The sequence below is a fragment of the Fistularia commersonii genome, chromosome 4 (genome assembly GCF_037954325.1).
Source record: "Fistularia commersonii isolate RoL2024-O1a breed Wild chromosome 4, RoL_Fcom_v1.0, whole genome shotgun sequence".
NCBI lineage: Eukaryota > Metazoa > Chordata > Actinopteri > Syngnathiformes > Fistulariidae > Fistularia > Fistularia commersonii.
The window spans coordinates 11468724-11484684 of record NC_141287.1 but is presented as its reverse complement, the minus strand read 5'-3'; the positions used below and the strand labels follow the sequence as shown (position 1 = coordinate 11484684).

Genomic DNA, 15961 nt, shown 5'->3' with positions numbered 1-15961 from the left:
GAGGAGCAAACAAACACTCATAAAACCTGACCATTATCTTTGCTTTTGAGGGATACAGGAGTAACCCGGGGGTTGACAGAGGTGAGTTATCAGTGATTTAAGAACACACACACACGCACGCACACACACACACACATACAAGTGTGTGTGTGCAAACTTGTGAGTGAAGTCTCATTCATCTATATCTTAAGGAAAAAAGAGATTATGTCAAGCTGCTGGCAGTTCAATCTCTCCAACTTCCCCTCTCTTACTTTTCTCAGCTTCTCCTTCATTTTAGTCTTCCTTTAACTGCCATTACTCTCTCCTCTCGGCCCCCCTCTCTTTCACGGATTATACCCATCTATTCAGGAGCCCCATCCTGGCGGCTATAGCGCGCCGACAAGACCCCCCAACACGACTCCCCCTGAAACAAAAACAATTCTTTCTCGGAGACACGGTAAATCAGACTCTGTTTTTTGATGATACTTTTCCCTCCGTCCTCCAGGCGATACTAAAAAAAAAAAAAAAAAAAACTGGAACAAGCTCAAATCGCCATTCTGAGCTGCAAGATATTCAGAAACATCTATATTTGGAAATGGAGAAGGTGGGGGATTTCTAGTACTTGGGGGTCACCAGACCAGAGCAATGCAGAGCGTGTAGAAGAGGTGAAGAAATGCCTTCCGACAGGTTGGAAAGGGTGGAGAAAACTATCAGGGATTTCCATAGACTATGATGTTTCGCAGACGACATTGTTATTTGTAGTGAGAGCAGCGAAGATGTTGAGGTATGCTCGGGAAAGCAGAGGAATGGAGGTCAGCAGAATACATGTGTGAATGAGAGGGATCCAAGAGGAACTGTGAGGCTATGGGGAGTGGCGGTGAAGAAGGTGGAAGACTTGAAGTACTCAGGGTCATGGAAAAGAGGTAAAGAAATGGGTTCAAGCAGGTTGTGTCAGGGATGGTATGTGATAAAAGACTATCAGTCAGAATGAAAGGAAAGGTGTACAAGACAGTGGTGAGACGAGCGATGCTGTGTGGTTTAGAAACAGTGACATTGACAAAAAGACAGGAGGCAGAGCTGGAGGTCACAGGGATGAAGATGTTTAGGTTCTCGATGGGAGCGACCAAGACGGATAGGATCAGGAATGAGTCCGTCAGATGTTTTGGAGAGAAGGTCAGAGAAGCCAGACTGAGATGGTCCGGTCAAATAAAGAGGGGGGGAAGGGACTATATTGGTAAATGGAGATTGGAATTGGAGGAGGTCTCGAGGAAGACCAAAGGGAAGACGTAGTAAGAGAGGATATGAAGGCAGTCGGTGTGAGAGATGAGGATACAGAGAATAGGGTTAGATGGAGAAGGTTGATTCGCTGGCGACGCCTGGAGGAAAAAGCTGAAAGGAGAAGAAAAAGAGAAAGTCGAGGCAGAAAGCCGCCCTAATTGAGCTGGGTTCCGTCCAAGGTTCTTGGCGGGAAAAGGCCAGGGTTTTCCCGTATTCTGTTTGATCCTCTTAAAGAGTGTAATCCGAGCTCCTCTACATGGAAAGTGCCATCTTACAACTGTGGTAATTTGGCGCCATATCAATAAAATCTGACTTGACTTCTATAAAATCTAAAATAACAAGTTACAAGAGTGTGAGTGCATGGGTGATGCCATGCATGAAAGTGAAGGTGAAAACCGGGTCCTTCTCACCCATGACACAAAAGTAATGTTGTCACCATAAATGGCTCTGAGAATTAGATATCCCCCCCTACCCCCACGCTCCGCTTCCCAGGGAACGATGCCAGCAGGCGTATAAAACACATTTGCCAGTTCCTGCTTTCTTTTGAACACCTGTCTTTATAGCTTTAATATCTCAGGTAGCCAGACAGTGGGATATTAGGAGGGAATAGAGCAGCGGCGGCGGCAGCGATGTGAATGAAAAGGCATTAGACGGAGAAGGAAAAAAAAAAAAAAAGGAGGGAAAGGAGATATTGAATGAGAAGCAAATGAGTTCAGGAAAAGGCAGGTGAGCGACAGAGGAGGAGAGATATTATGGGAGTGGTGAGAAGTGGCGGGGGGGATGGGAGATAAAAGAAAACGGGGAAGTGGGGGAGGATTGGCGTGCAGATAGGAGTGACAGAACCGAGAGGTGAAAAGGCCATTAACAACACAATTTAAACAAGATGTTAAAAGAGGTTATAAGAGATAGTGAATGGGAGCGTGGGAGTGGGGGTCGTCACGGTGACACTCCGTGGGGAGGCCGAGAGTCCTGATGGCGCGTAAAGGACAAGGCGGCTATCGCCCCGTGCTTTTCACGTCAATAAATCCTAGCGAAACACGGGGAATGATCCGCGAGGTCATCCCAGAATAAGTTACGACTTCCCCACCCCCGGCAAGTAGCACTGGGTCCAGAGCCATTTTTCAGACGGGAAAGCAGAAATATTTAAATGCTAATCTTCAAAAGAAAAAAAAAAAAAGCATCTGTTGGAGTAGCTGTATCATATTTTAGCAGGTTTTGCACGCATTAGTTACCGGGGAGAAGCGAATGGTACTTTCAAGTGCAGATAAATACTGCATACATTTGCTGGAATCATCAGCATTGGCAGAGTAATATGCATAGCAAAAAACATGTATATATGTATATTATTTTTGGGGAGAGCGAGAATTGAATTAAATGCTAAATGGTAAAAATTTTCACATTATCATAGATTTGCAGTGCAAAAAATATGAAGTAGGACATTCTGTGATACAAAGAGTCCTGAAAAATTAATCCGATCGGTATTGGCCACGGGGACGGTAAGTGGTCTCAACTTCACTAATTTATTACCGACAACACTTTTTCTACATTTTGGGGTCGCGGTGAGGCTGGAGCCTATCCCAGTTGTTGTTGGGCCGAGAGGCACCGTGGACCCATCACAAGGCCACAAACAGAGACATTCAAACATTATTGGCCCTCTAATTCATAAATCATATATAGCAGGGGCACCCAAACAATCCCGATCTACTGGTTGATTGCAAAGGCAACGCCGGTTCGATTGCAGAGCCCTGTCTTTTGAAATAAACTCTGCCGCACAACGTAAAAAAACAACTCTACCCCGAGCCACAGACTATAGTACAGAACAGGTAGTTTAGGTAGATCACATTTCATTAAAAATAGCTGTTACCTATCAATGCCCCACTGCGGCATTGACGTGCTTGATTGACACACAGAACAGCCAATCTGAGAACCCGATCCGAATACCGTTCCACCATGACTGATGGACATTAGAAAGTGTGTTTGAGGCTGGGCTACATGTTTGTTGACTAAGTCCATTCAGTGCAAGACAGTCATCAGAGGAAGGCAATGGACAAACGTACACAATTGTAATGTGCCATACATATTCATGCTGTTATGCAAGGGAAACACTATATGTTTTAAAGATTAAGTACAACTATTGGCCCTCTCATTTACACATCAAATAGAGACATACAACTACTCACTCATTCGGACATGTACACATACATCCTCTTGTTCACATGTCTGGGAAATTTAGGATCCTCAATGAACAAATGAATAGTTTTTTAGACTGGGGTGGAGAAAATGGGGAAATTGGGGGACATAAAAACAGACACAAGGAAAACATGCAAAGGCCACACAGACCCACGTTGGAATCGAACCAGGGACTTTCTTGCTTTGCTCCAAGCGCTGTTTGAACATGTTTAGCAATTTTGCTGCCATGTAAGGCGCTCACAGGGCCATCGGGAGCAGCTTTGGGGTCTCTGTCTCACCCAAGGAAACTCCTGCATTCAGACAGGGGGAGCTGGGGATCGAACCCCCAACCTTATGATTGGTGGGACACCTACTCTAGCAAGTGAACCACAGTGATATGACAGAAACTCCTGTAAAATCAGCTGCGACAGATTGGGCAAACGCTCAGCGACCTCAAATCGAACCCAGTATGGAAAACGAAAAATAAAAACAGAAAAAAAGCCTCCTTTTTTGTTTGCCAGCTGTTGCTCTACTCCAAAAGGTCAAGTTATCCACAAACACAGCTACAAAGGCAACGGGGATTTGAGATAATACGCTGATTTCCTTACTGCTAAATGTGATTGGAAAGTGTAATGTGATTAGGTCGTTCATTGCGGGCACGAAAGCTAGTGGGCGTGGGTGTTTGCGGCTGAAAGGGAAGCCTATCTTTTTTTTTGAGGGGGGCAGTACGGGGGATTCATTCTTTCATAAACACATCATACAAGGCGTACAACCATTCAATCTCTCATTTATATGTAATATAGAGACAACAGTTCGTTCAAACATTTGCATGTGATACAACCATTCACTCACTCAGGTGTCAGTTAAGGTGTGCTTGCCTTATGCTTGGCTAACATCTCGAACAAATTGGAACTGTAATTCAGAGGTAATTTGAGAGTATATTGTACTCTCTTGCTGCATATTTTATAGGAAATGTGGAAAAAAGTAAAAACAAGCATCAACTCCTGGGAAGATAGGGGTTATCAAACTCAAAGTCACCTTTTTTGTCAAATTCTCCCCATGTACAAGACATACAGAAGAATCGAGAGGACGTTTCTCACTTTCCCATGGCGACAAGAGATGAAGAAAATAATAATAGCAGTAAAGTGCAAAATAAACAAACAAACAAACAAACAAACAAACTATGGAGTATAAAGTGCACGCAGATACAGTGCACCGGTGCTGAGGTGAAAGGATGATGGAGATTTAACAGCATAATAAAACTTAAATGTATAAATATATGTCATTGGAATTTGAATATAGAGAGTAACAGCAATTATTAGCAGTGAAAAATAAAGTGGATTTAAAGGCATCTAAAAAAAGTGAGTAAATGGTTTATAATACAGTAGCAACATGATGGCTATAGTGCCAAGTGCAAAATAGTGCAACATGTTGTCAGAGTTCAGTATTTTGGGGCCGGGGTGGGGGAAGGTTATGAATAATGACTGAATGAATGAGTTAATGCAATTAGATTGATGGCTTTAGGCTGACTGAATGTTAATTAGTATGCTTTGGGGGGGGGGAAATATCTCCCCTTCTAATAAAGCCAGAGTTGGTAAAAAAAACACGGCTGGAGGTCCTCAAAGAGAGAGGAAATGTCAAGATGGCCGTGGATCAGTGTGTGATCAAACGATAGAATCAAAGACCTTGTCGCTGGTGCCGTCGGGGCTCCCAGATCACACCTCACTGTGGATATCAGGCGTCTCTTTGCGTCACACAACCACTAGTGCCGTTACATGGAAATGTCTTTATCCTCGTCCTGCCCTTTGTCTAGTCCAGGGGTGGGCAAACTTTTTGGCATTGACTTTTAAAATTTGACAGACGGGCCGGGTCACCACAAGATGCGATACATATAAAAAAACACATTGTTAACAGTACATAACAGACTCGTCTGACATTTGCTCTAAAAATAACACCGGCTTGGTTTTGAAGGCTCTAACGTTTGCTTGCTTTTCATGCACAAACTAGTTTTTCCCTTGTGGCTTCACGTCCAGCTCATTCATGTGTGTCAGTATGTCCACGGTAAAGGCTGAATCACAAAGCAAATCTGTGCCATTCAATTCAGGAAGATTCACAAGTAGCTCCAAAAATGAAATAATATTCTGTTTGAGCTCCCACATTCATTGATCCAAACATTGAATCATTCACATCAAGTATGACTTCTGTACCAATCTTTGGCGGGCCGGATTAAAAAGACCAACGGGCCGGATGTGGCCCAAGGGCCGTAGTTTGCCCACCCCCGGTCTAGTCTGTAAGTTAATGACAGCCGCTTAGCTTTACTTTTTTCTGTTTCATCCATTGGATTTTTCATTTGGAACAGCTCCTGGAAGCAAATCTCACTCCAGGATCTAGCCTCGTCCTCCAGGGGGGAACATTTTAAATTTTTTGGATTCTCACAGGCGGTAAGGGAGCGGGGTAGCATCTGCGGCATCTACCTTAAGCACCACATTCAGAAACAAACCACCGTGAAGGAGAAGAGGAAAAGGAAGATGAGACGGACAACATGGAGAACGAAGGCTCAGAATTCATCCACTGCCTGAAAAACCCTCTCATCAGCTAATAGTACTAATTTTGGCCAAACTGTTGATGTTCAGCGGTGAGACCTAAAAGCCCCTCTGTGGCGTGGCAGGCCAGAAGACCTTGGACCTCTTCGTTGGTCCATTCCTCTTTTTTGATGCAAGAAAACAGCCGACTGGTGACAAAATTGTTCTTAAAAATGGCGCAACAAAAAGTTTATGTTAATGGGTGCGGCTTATGACCAATCATCACCTATCACATAGGGCCTACAGCAGTTATGAGCAAACTAAGGCCCACGGGCCATAATAGGCCAGTTGGGCTCTTTAATCCGGCCTACCAAAATTGAAATTTTATAGAATTAAATCTCACTTATTTTACCTTTTCTCTGAAATACCCACGTTGCTCAAACACATTGACTTTTGTTGGAGTGTAGCATGTTACTCTTCATGTCACCTTATGTAACTTTTTTTTTGTTTTGCCCTTCTGTACAAATAACCGGATTAAGGAAGTGGAAAGTAGACAGCAGGTGCCGAGTGTTTAGTGAAGACTGGACAACAAAATATTTTTTCACTGACGACCGAACAACGGCCGTGTGCCTGATACGGAAAGAAACCACTGCAGTTTTCAAAGAATACAATATCAGCCATCACTTTGTGCCACAAATCATGCTAACTATGCTAGTGAGCAGTCAACGCAAGCGCCACGGCTGAGAGATTGATTATTTACAGACTCTGCAAAATTTTTTCACCAACAAACCGCGATTAAAGAGTCGAGTGTCAAGGCAAGTTTTATGCTGGCCTTCAAATTAGTGATTAGCCATGTTTGTAAACCTCCGGAGGATGGCACGTAAGATGTTGGGGTCAACCTACAAATACCAACAAAGTCTTTCACCGAACCAATTTAACTGACCAACACCTTGGATCCATCCTGAGAATAGCCACAACAAAACTATCTCCAGACTGATGGACTGGAAAAAATGTCCAAATCCTTTCTATTCTATCTACCTTCTATTCTATCTATGTCATGTGTATTAGTTCATCTGTTCCTGGCCTCTCCCCTCTGTCAAATTTTAGGATCCATTTTGGCCTGCAAATCAAAAAGTTTGCCTGCCTCTGGCATACATCATATAAGTGGCACCTCAGAAAGACCCTGCGTCAGAGTTGGAGCTAAAATGGTACGGTTTCAGGACTCGAAGTCCATTGCTCCTGGTTCCTATGCTATCTGAATGCATGAAGGAACAGTCTGATTCTGGAAAAGTTTCAGGAATTTCAAAGAGTTCCTCCAGTGCAAAAGCAGCAAATGTGTGGATATTAAACATAGAAATTACCTGTAGCTTTATGCCGGCGATAGGGAATAGAATAACCCCGCTCTGCATAAGCAGGAAACCAGGATAATCAGAACTTAAGATAGCAATTCTTAGCATCGGGTGAAAATATACTGCCGCAATGAGGACAGGATTTAGTTGTTCTGTGTTCATTATCTGTCCAAACCCTCAACCGCTTTCTTAACAAAGAGCCGAGAGGTTTATCGCATTCCTCGTGCCATTCGTCTCCCGGTGCTTCCTTTTACTCACAATCAATCCGTTGCTTGAACTCATCATTCCAATCACTCCAGTGCTCTTTTTTCCACACACAGCAAAACTGACCCCACCTTTCTTCGTAAAATCAATGATGATCAGAAAAGAAAAAAAAATGGGGACGGCCTCCCCTCTCTTCCTGCGGTTCGTCCTCCTCCCCTATCCTGTTCTTCTTCCGTCCTTTTTTTATGCTTTCCCAACTTTCATCCATGCAACTTTATTTATCTATTTATTCATTCTCACCAAATCTGAGACATCTCATTCCGCGATGTCCTTTTCCCCTTCGAGAAATCAATAGAAGTGGAGAGAAAAAAAAAATCCCTGACTACCCTCCCCCCCGTCCTTTGCCATCCCCACGCCCACGTGCGACTGCATGAATCAATGAATAAGGGGAGGCCGGTTGTAATCCGCATCAGTCATATCATTCTGCAAAGCCAGCACTTTGGGCTGACTCAATTAAAACGCAGCTCCGGAAGGACTTTTGTGTCGTATCCAATACCTTATTAAGCTAATGACATGGCGCGCGAGTGGATGCAGCTAAATTGGGCGATGCTTGCAGGTGAGAACATCAAATATTGACATGAGACTCCTCCAGTTGGTTTTAATTCCAAATACAGTAGAACACAAGATATATCTATATATATTGGATATAGCGATTTAACTGCTTCTATTAACATAGGCCACTTTTGCAGTGACAGAACTTTTTCAGGAATTTTTTGGGCACCTTCGGACATCATCTGAACCAGGAACCACAGACCTCACGTCCTAGAACAAATTTTAGGGATACTCTGAGGGTATTTTTGTGGCATAGGTGCTTGATGGCACTCCAAATCCACGGCTATTACCCGAAAGTTCTCACAGACTGCAGAGAAACATTTTTAAAAACTCTTGCAGTCACTGGTGAGCTGTTGTCTTTCAACAAATTTGACAAAACTTGGGGGATATGGACTAGTGAGGCACCCAAAATAAGTGCGAAGATAGCGAACGGCTTGGTTTACATGCAGCAAAGCAGTGCAGAGAGAAAGTAAAAACAATTCAACCCGCTCGATAGACCATGGTTACTATTCCCGCCATACAGAAAATGAACGCTCAAACAAAGGTACAAGTCGTACAAGTGGTCCCTTACTGCCTGCGAGAATGCAAAACGAAATGGTTCCCCTGGAGGAGGCTAGTTTCTGGAAGCAAACTCAAGTTGGACATTTCCTGGAACTGAGTTTTAAGGACTTTTCTGCCTGAAAGCGGCTCTTGGTTACCCTCTTATATTTGTCACCTGTCTATGCATGGTATCCCAAAACCTATCTTGGCAGTCCCATGAACTGCGTTAATAGAAGGAGAGGGCAGGCTGGGGCAAAGCTCACTACTGCCAAAGAAACTGCCACAAATCAACATAAACGCCATAAATCGGCCCCTGTGCACGTACAGTTCGGGCTATTTGACGGTATAAAAAAAAATGCTGAAATGCAAGACCTGGGCCAACTTTCCGGGGGCGTTTGCTTGGCAGGTGTCCGCACTGATGAAAAGTTCGCCCCCCAAAACGAGCAACCAGAACTCAGAGGCGCATTCGATGGCAGCAGTTTGTTTTCTTGGACGAATCCCTCTGGTATCGGAATAAGAAACCAGAGTCAAACGTCAAGTTCGGGATCTTCATCCCCTCATTTTCCCGAGAGGAAGGAGAACTCGTGCACGGGACGAGCTTTGTTAAAGGTGCAGTGACGAAATTTATTTCCTTTTATTTGGCCACTAAATGCAATTTCGTTCATTTGCACTCTTGAATCATCGCATCTAAATCACGCCATCCGTCTCCTCAGTGCTACTGGACGTGATGAGTTATGATCCCGCAGCCGTTCATGTTCATTCATCCTCCTCTGCCTCACCCCTCCTCCCCTGCTTCTGTTCATCTCTGCCCCGCTCTCTTTCATCCATCCTTCTCCTGGCCAGCCACATGGCGGCCTAAACATTATTTATTCTTCCGCTCCATCTGAAACTCTCAGCTGCATCTTTCAAAGCGCCATGCTGTCCTTCCCCTCTGTCCATCCCTTCATCTCCCGGAGGCACTCTGAGCCGACAGTTGTGAGAGAGAGATTACATTTGTCAGGCCATTTATTATTTTGCTATTTAAAACAAAAAACAAAATGTTTTGGTAAACTACTTTCCATCCATCACTGTAGATGTATCATTGTGAAGCCAAATAAAATTACATAATTAATTAGTATATTGATAAAATACAATCAAAATAAATAAATAAATACATACAATTATTAATCAATAAATTCAGAGGAATTGCTGTGAAAAATCGCACTGAAAAAAGAAAATAAAAAAAAAGAAAAAAAAAGAAAAAAAATGAATTCTCAATTACTCTCCTTGTTATACCGAGATTAACAAACATACTCTGAATAGAAAGTGGTTATGGTTATAGATTTACAGATAAAATGAAAAAGATGAAAACTGTGATGTGATTTTTTTGTTAGCCAAACTTCTGTGTTAAAAAAACAAGAGACACATAATCCAAATAAGCCGCATTCATCTGTGACTGGATGGAGAGGTTCTGATCGCATTCATAAACGCTGTTTGTTCTCTCCGGCTTTAGAAAGTGAAACGCAGTTCAATGGCGTCGCTGCGATCCAACTTCAAACACGTGAGGAAAAAAAAAAAATACATATATGGGTGGCGTTTTCTCAGGCGTCTGCAAAAACAGAGGGGTGAATGGGCCGGATATTCAAAACCAGAAATCTCAGCACCTGGCAAACTACACGCTGAGTCATTGCTATTGATTAACAACCCAATGAAACCCCGACAGACACACACCATTATGGTCACTTTGCGCTATTGGGCTGTAAAATCCGGCGGGTGTGGGAGGGGATCCACGGGGACTGAATCCTGCAGACAACAAAAGTTAGCATCTCAGGCGATTCAGCAAGGGAATCGTTGGCATATTTGTTTACCAAAGGCTGCGTGAAGAAGCGGCGGCCGTCTTCATTCACTCCTCCCTGAAATGTCAGAGAAGCGCCGGAAAAGAGGGCCTGGAATTAAGACCCGAGCAGAGCTAAATGTCACGGCGCAGTCGAGTCCTCTGGTACAATTAAGACTGCAGAAGTCAACCCCCCCCTTCCGCCAACCCCAACCCCCAAAGCACACAGCTTGGAGCGTCTCCCGCAGATACGCCTATTAATACCACTTAATGCAAAGCATAGCCTATTTATTTAGTGTCGGTCTGCGTCGGAGGGGAAATTACTTTATATTAAGGTCGGTGTGTGTTTGTGGGCATCTGTATATAGGCTCATCAGTCAAGCTGATTTCTTTTTTTGTTTTTTGTTTTTTTTTAACAAAAATCATGTAAATTACTTCAAAATAAACACCACCCCTCCAGGTTTTGGTCCAACAGATACCAAAATCGTCTTTGTTTTTCTATGAGAGCCAGGCTTGTTCTTAGCTTCCAGAACCGGCTCCTGTACGGAGCACTGGGAAGTGGGCTGATGTCTGAATTGCATTTAAATCATGTTTTTATGCACACATGGCACTTTGCAATGGTCTGCAGCCCCCATTTATTGGGGTCATCGCAGAAGGAGTCCGGCGGATGTTCCTACTGAATTAAATAATTGTAATTAAGTTGATGGGGGCAGCATGGGTAAGCAGTGGTTAGTGCCTACGCTTCTGCAAGAAAGTCTCAGGTGCGATTCTGAAAGGAGGCCTTTCTCTGTGGAGTGTTGATGTTCTCCCTATATCAACTTGGGTGTCTATTGGATTCTCTGGTTTCCTCCCACCATCCAAAAACATGCAGGAGGTTCATTGGAGACCTAAGACTGCATGTTGTATGGCTTTTATGATGTGCGAATGGTTGTATGTCTCCAGATAAACTCTCAGTAAATCAACTTGCTTGACACGAAAACGGCAAAAGGCAATTTGAAAATTGGATGTTTGCTGTTGTAAAAAACAAACTACCGTGATTTCCGGACCATGAGCCACTACTTTTTTCATACGCTTTGAACACTGCGGCTTAAACAATAATGCGGCTAACATATGGATTTTTGGGGGGCTAACGGGCTTCACGCAGCAAAAACTTTTAGCCTTGTCACATCGGACCAATGAAAGTCCCGTGAAATTCTGAGGCTGTTCAATTCCGACACTGAAGAAGACATCTTTAATGGTTTTAGTGCACAGGAGGGAGACGAAGATAGCGATCAGCTGGAGCAGGACAAAGCGAGAATAGAAAATGGATGAATGGATGGACTTACGTTATTTATTATTAATCTTTTTCATCAGTGGTGTTACAGGCACTGTTCGGAAAAAAGCTTTCCAAATACGAATTTGTGGATGTTACCAGTATGTATTCAATTAAAAGTAAAAAACAATGTTTGTGGGTAAAATCATTCTGTGTAAATACCTCATGATACAACAAGGACAAGTGCAGCCTATATATGTACAAATATAGTACACATATATTCCGTTTAGCTGCAGGGTTCTAAAAATCTTAAAACCTAAAAAAGGAAAAAAAACAAAAAAATCTCACCAACACTCTGTAATTGTAATAATTTATCTGTATATATGTTCATAACTGTGCAATATTTCATAACAGCTGCATGTACAATATTTTTTCATACTCTTGTGCACTCCTTATCATTTACTTGTTACTTAAGACCTTAAGACACTTTATAGTTTTCCCTTGTTACTTAACACACTTTATAGTTTATTTGTATTTCTTATTTTTTTTATTTTTTTTTTATTTTTTTTTACTGTTTATACAATTTTCTACTATTATTTATTTGTTACGTTTTTCTTGTAACTCTGGCACAATTTCCTTCAGGATAAATAAAGTTCTTCTTTTTCTTATTCTTATTCTTTTATAATTATTTAGTTCTTATTACAGGTGTGGCTTATGTTCAAGTGCGGTCATTCATCCAGAAATTACGGTAATAAAAAATGTATTACAAAAAAAAAATTGGAGCACTTTCCCCAAAAACAATACATTTAAGACATTGAATGACTACCTTGAAGTAAGAAAGAACAATCTAAAGTGAACAAGGGTTATCCAAAAGTAGGATGAAATCATATATAATCAACAATGTCCTTCCTAGAAATTGAACAAAAAAACAAAACAAAAAACAAAAGAAAAATAGATAGACCTTCTTAAAGGTTTTAAGAGGGTGTTGAGAACTGATGTAAATGGATCTGTGTTCGGCGGGCAACCAGTCCAGGGCGAACCCCGTCTATCACCCAACAACAGCTGGGATGGCATCCAGCATCTGTGCAACAAGCACTGTAATAAAAGTGATAGATAATGGCTGGATGGATGGATGGTTCATGTTAAAAAACAAACTCTAACTTAAACCAAAAAATCTTATAGTCTCACATTGTTCGGATGCCTGCGTGGCGGTTAGACATCTGGAAAACTTTGGATTTTGGTGACTAAACAAAATGTACCGAAAGTGAAGTCACAACCCACCTGAAACCAAACAATATCTAAACAAAGCTGTGGTCATAATGAGTGCCGCCTTCGAGTGAAAGTTAAAATCAAAGCTGAGTTTACACGACCGTGTTTTCCATTTTTTTGTCCATCAGTCTACGTGAGAATGCCGTTTGTGGTGCATGAAAATGGAAGAAAACTGACATGAAACCCGGGGTGTAAAGATTTGCAAACACACTCCGTCTCCATAGAAACAGGGGAAACGCAGCGCTTTGAACATTGGCATTAAGGTACATTAAGGTTGCAGTGAAATGCCAGGGGCATGTAGGTAGGCGGCAATGTCTTTATGCATGCCAGGGAGGGCAGACCATAACCACAATGGTGGACTCAAGAGTACTGCTCTTGCCCCTGGCTCAACTGAACAGGAAGTACGTGCACGAATATCAATGTGGGTTGACCACAACAACAATGGTGGGCTCCAGAGTACTGCTCTGGCCCCTTACACGACAAAACAGGAATTGTATCTACGCATGTGAGGGTAGGTTGACCGTAACAATGATGGTGGACTCCAGAATAGTGCTCATGCTCCTCACTCCATTGAACAGGGAGTGTCTCTACGCAATCCAGGGTGGGTGGACCTGAACAAGGATGGCTCGGAGACAGGAAATTTCGCATTGCCTACTAATGGCCAGGCATGCGTACTTCAGCATTTCTTGAGTTTCCAACAGTCTCACGTAATCTACCAACATGTATGTCAATGCAGATGAAAGAGTAAAAGGCAGACACTTGATGGTAAAACCATCTGACTGACAGATCGGTTGAACTCTACATCATTCAAACCTTGAAGACTTGAAGGTTTGGATTTAATTGCCCCAGTTTTTTTTCATTATCCAGTGAGTATAACCTGATGCTCTGCTAGTTTAGCCCCAAGCAGACAATGCGATGGAAGCATGCACGCCTGTCTTTGGATGCAGCGCTGCGATCAGCAGGGTTGGTTGCGCTCCCGCACAGCTGCACTGGCTTTCCTAGCCTCCCCCATTCCCCTCCCTACAGATATATCACGGTAGTTATGAAACTTACGATTCAAAAGATACCACCTTGCCAAATTCTTATGAAAATATTACCACTCACTGGGGCAGCAGTCACATTTTTTCCCATGGAACTACATGTCCGCCGATGTGAAACGTGATCGGGAACCTATGGGCGCTGCGGCTCGCTGAGCCTCAGGGAAGCGCCTGGGTGTTTGTGTTGATACTGGCTCAGTTTGTTTTCAAGGTGTGACGCTGAGAAATTTGGGACCGACGGACCCCCGTGACCTCATTGAAAACTGCCTTGTGTCAGGTTACGAGCAGACGCCGCAGATATTATCAGATCACAGGGATCAGTTTGGGCTGGCATCCCGGGAAAGCGGCGCCGGCGACTGGAATTGGAGCGGGAGCAGGAAAACTAGTTAAAGTCTGCGCTGTGCAAACCGCCGCTCAAGAAACCCAAACTTTCTGATCTCTTTCCAACATTCTCGGGTGGACTGAGGCCCAGGGAGGAGCGATGAACCGCGGTACTCCGATTCCATCGGAGATGGAGACACCGTCGAACCGCAGCAGGACCCGGCGTTACGGTGGAACCACCGGGCTGAACGCTGCTTCCAGGCGGGTCACTTGATGCTTGGGGTTATACACTTTGTCTGTGCACGACCATGAACACACACTTTCCACACTTGATGGAGACACAGCAGGGCCGCGTACGTAAATACATGTCCATATGGCGGAGGGATATAATGTAAACAGCCAGGTCTCATTTTCACAGTAACCTATGTCTTGAGCACTACTTTTTTGTCTTGCTTTTTGGTCGTCACAAGTTCAAAGTCTTTTGTTGTAAGGTATGTCTCGCATCACAGAGGTGGTCTCTCGACACATAGCAAGAAGAATAAATTATATCTGCGATATGAGATTTTACTAGATGCTGAGGATGGAGAAGGTGGGAGACTAAATCCAAAAACATGAAGTGGATTAACTGGAGACTAAATTTCCCAGATGTGTGAATGAGAGACTGAATGGTCGTATGTCTCTATACACAGACGCTTTTGGAGAGAAAACTTTCAAGGACTGTTGAACACGAATTTGGTTCCAAGAACTAGCATCCTCCAGGGGGAACCTTTTAGCTATTGCATCTGCACAAGTAGTAACCATTGTAGGGACCAGTGTGACACATGCGTACCACCGCAAAGCATAAAAGCAAAATGGCACAGATAACATAGAGAGCCGAGTCGCTGTGTGAAAATCCCGCTGACAGCTAAGTACATCATTTTTGGGGCCCATAATTTTTATGCCCTGCAACTTCAGTGTAGCAGGCAAGAAGAGCTTGGATGTCTTCATTAGTCCATTTCCGTCTGCCTCTATTCCATTTTGTCACAAGAAACTAGTTAAGCAGTAACCATGCATTAAAAATGGCAAGCAGTATTTACTAATGGACGTGGCTCATGAGGTCTACCAATCACAGAGCATCTATGAGTTTCTATAGAACTGTAAAAAAAGACCCTAGCTGTATCCCGTAGCTGTAAAGCAGTTTTGATCTTAACCCAGAAAAGGCGGCATCCCCCATCGAACCCGATGACTAAACGGCTTTTGTCTTCCGAAATGACGAAATGGGCCGAGCATTGCATGGAGCAGGAAAAAAGAGAAAAAAAGAGCAGTTTGAGAGAGCCACGGAAGCCATTACGGAAATGATTTATATGTGTTTTCAGATCCACCGCCGTGATTCTTAAAATCTCGTTAGTGGGTGCAACTTGACTGGAGGGGGGGTGGGGGGTCTCTGTCATGGTTAAAAGATCAGGCACCGGGAAAACACACACGGTGCAGAAAAGGCTGTATACACACCCCTTGAAAGACAAAACAAAAAAAAAGAGGGCAGCTGAATTTTTTCGGTGTGGGAGCGAGTGTGTGTATATGCGGGGGGGGTTCTATAGCAGAAGGGGGAAATAAAAAAGGGTGGCGGGATAGAGTGAG

General features: G+C 43.3%; 1 protein-coding gene across 1 annotated transcript in view; it reads right to left on the bottom strand.

Annotated features, from left to right (window-relative positions):
* pard3bb (par-3 family cell polarity regulator beta b) overlaps positions 1-15961 on the bottom strand; it is a 224842-nt gene that overhangs the window by 24186 nt on the left and 184695 nt on the right. The window lies entirely within an intron of this gene.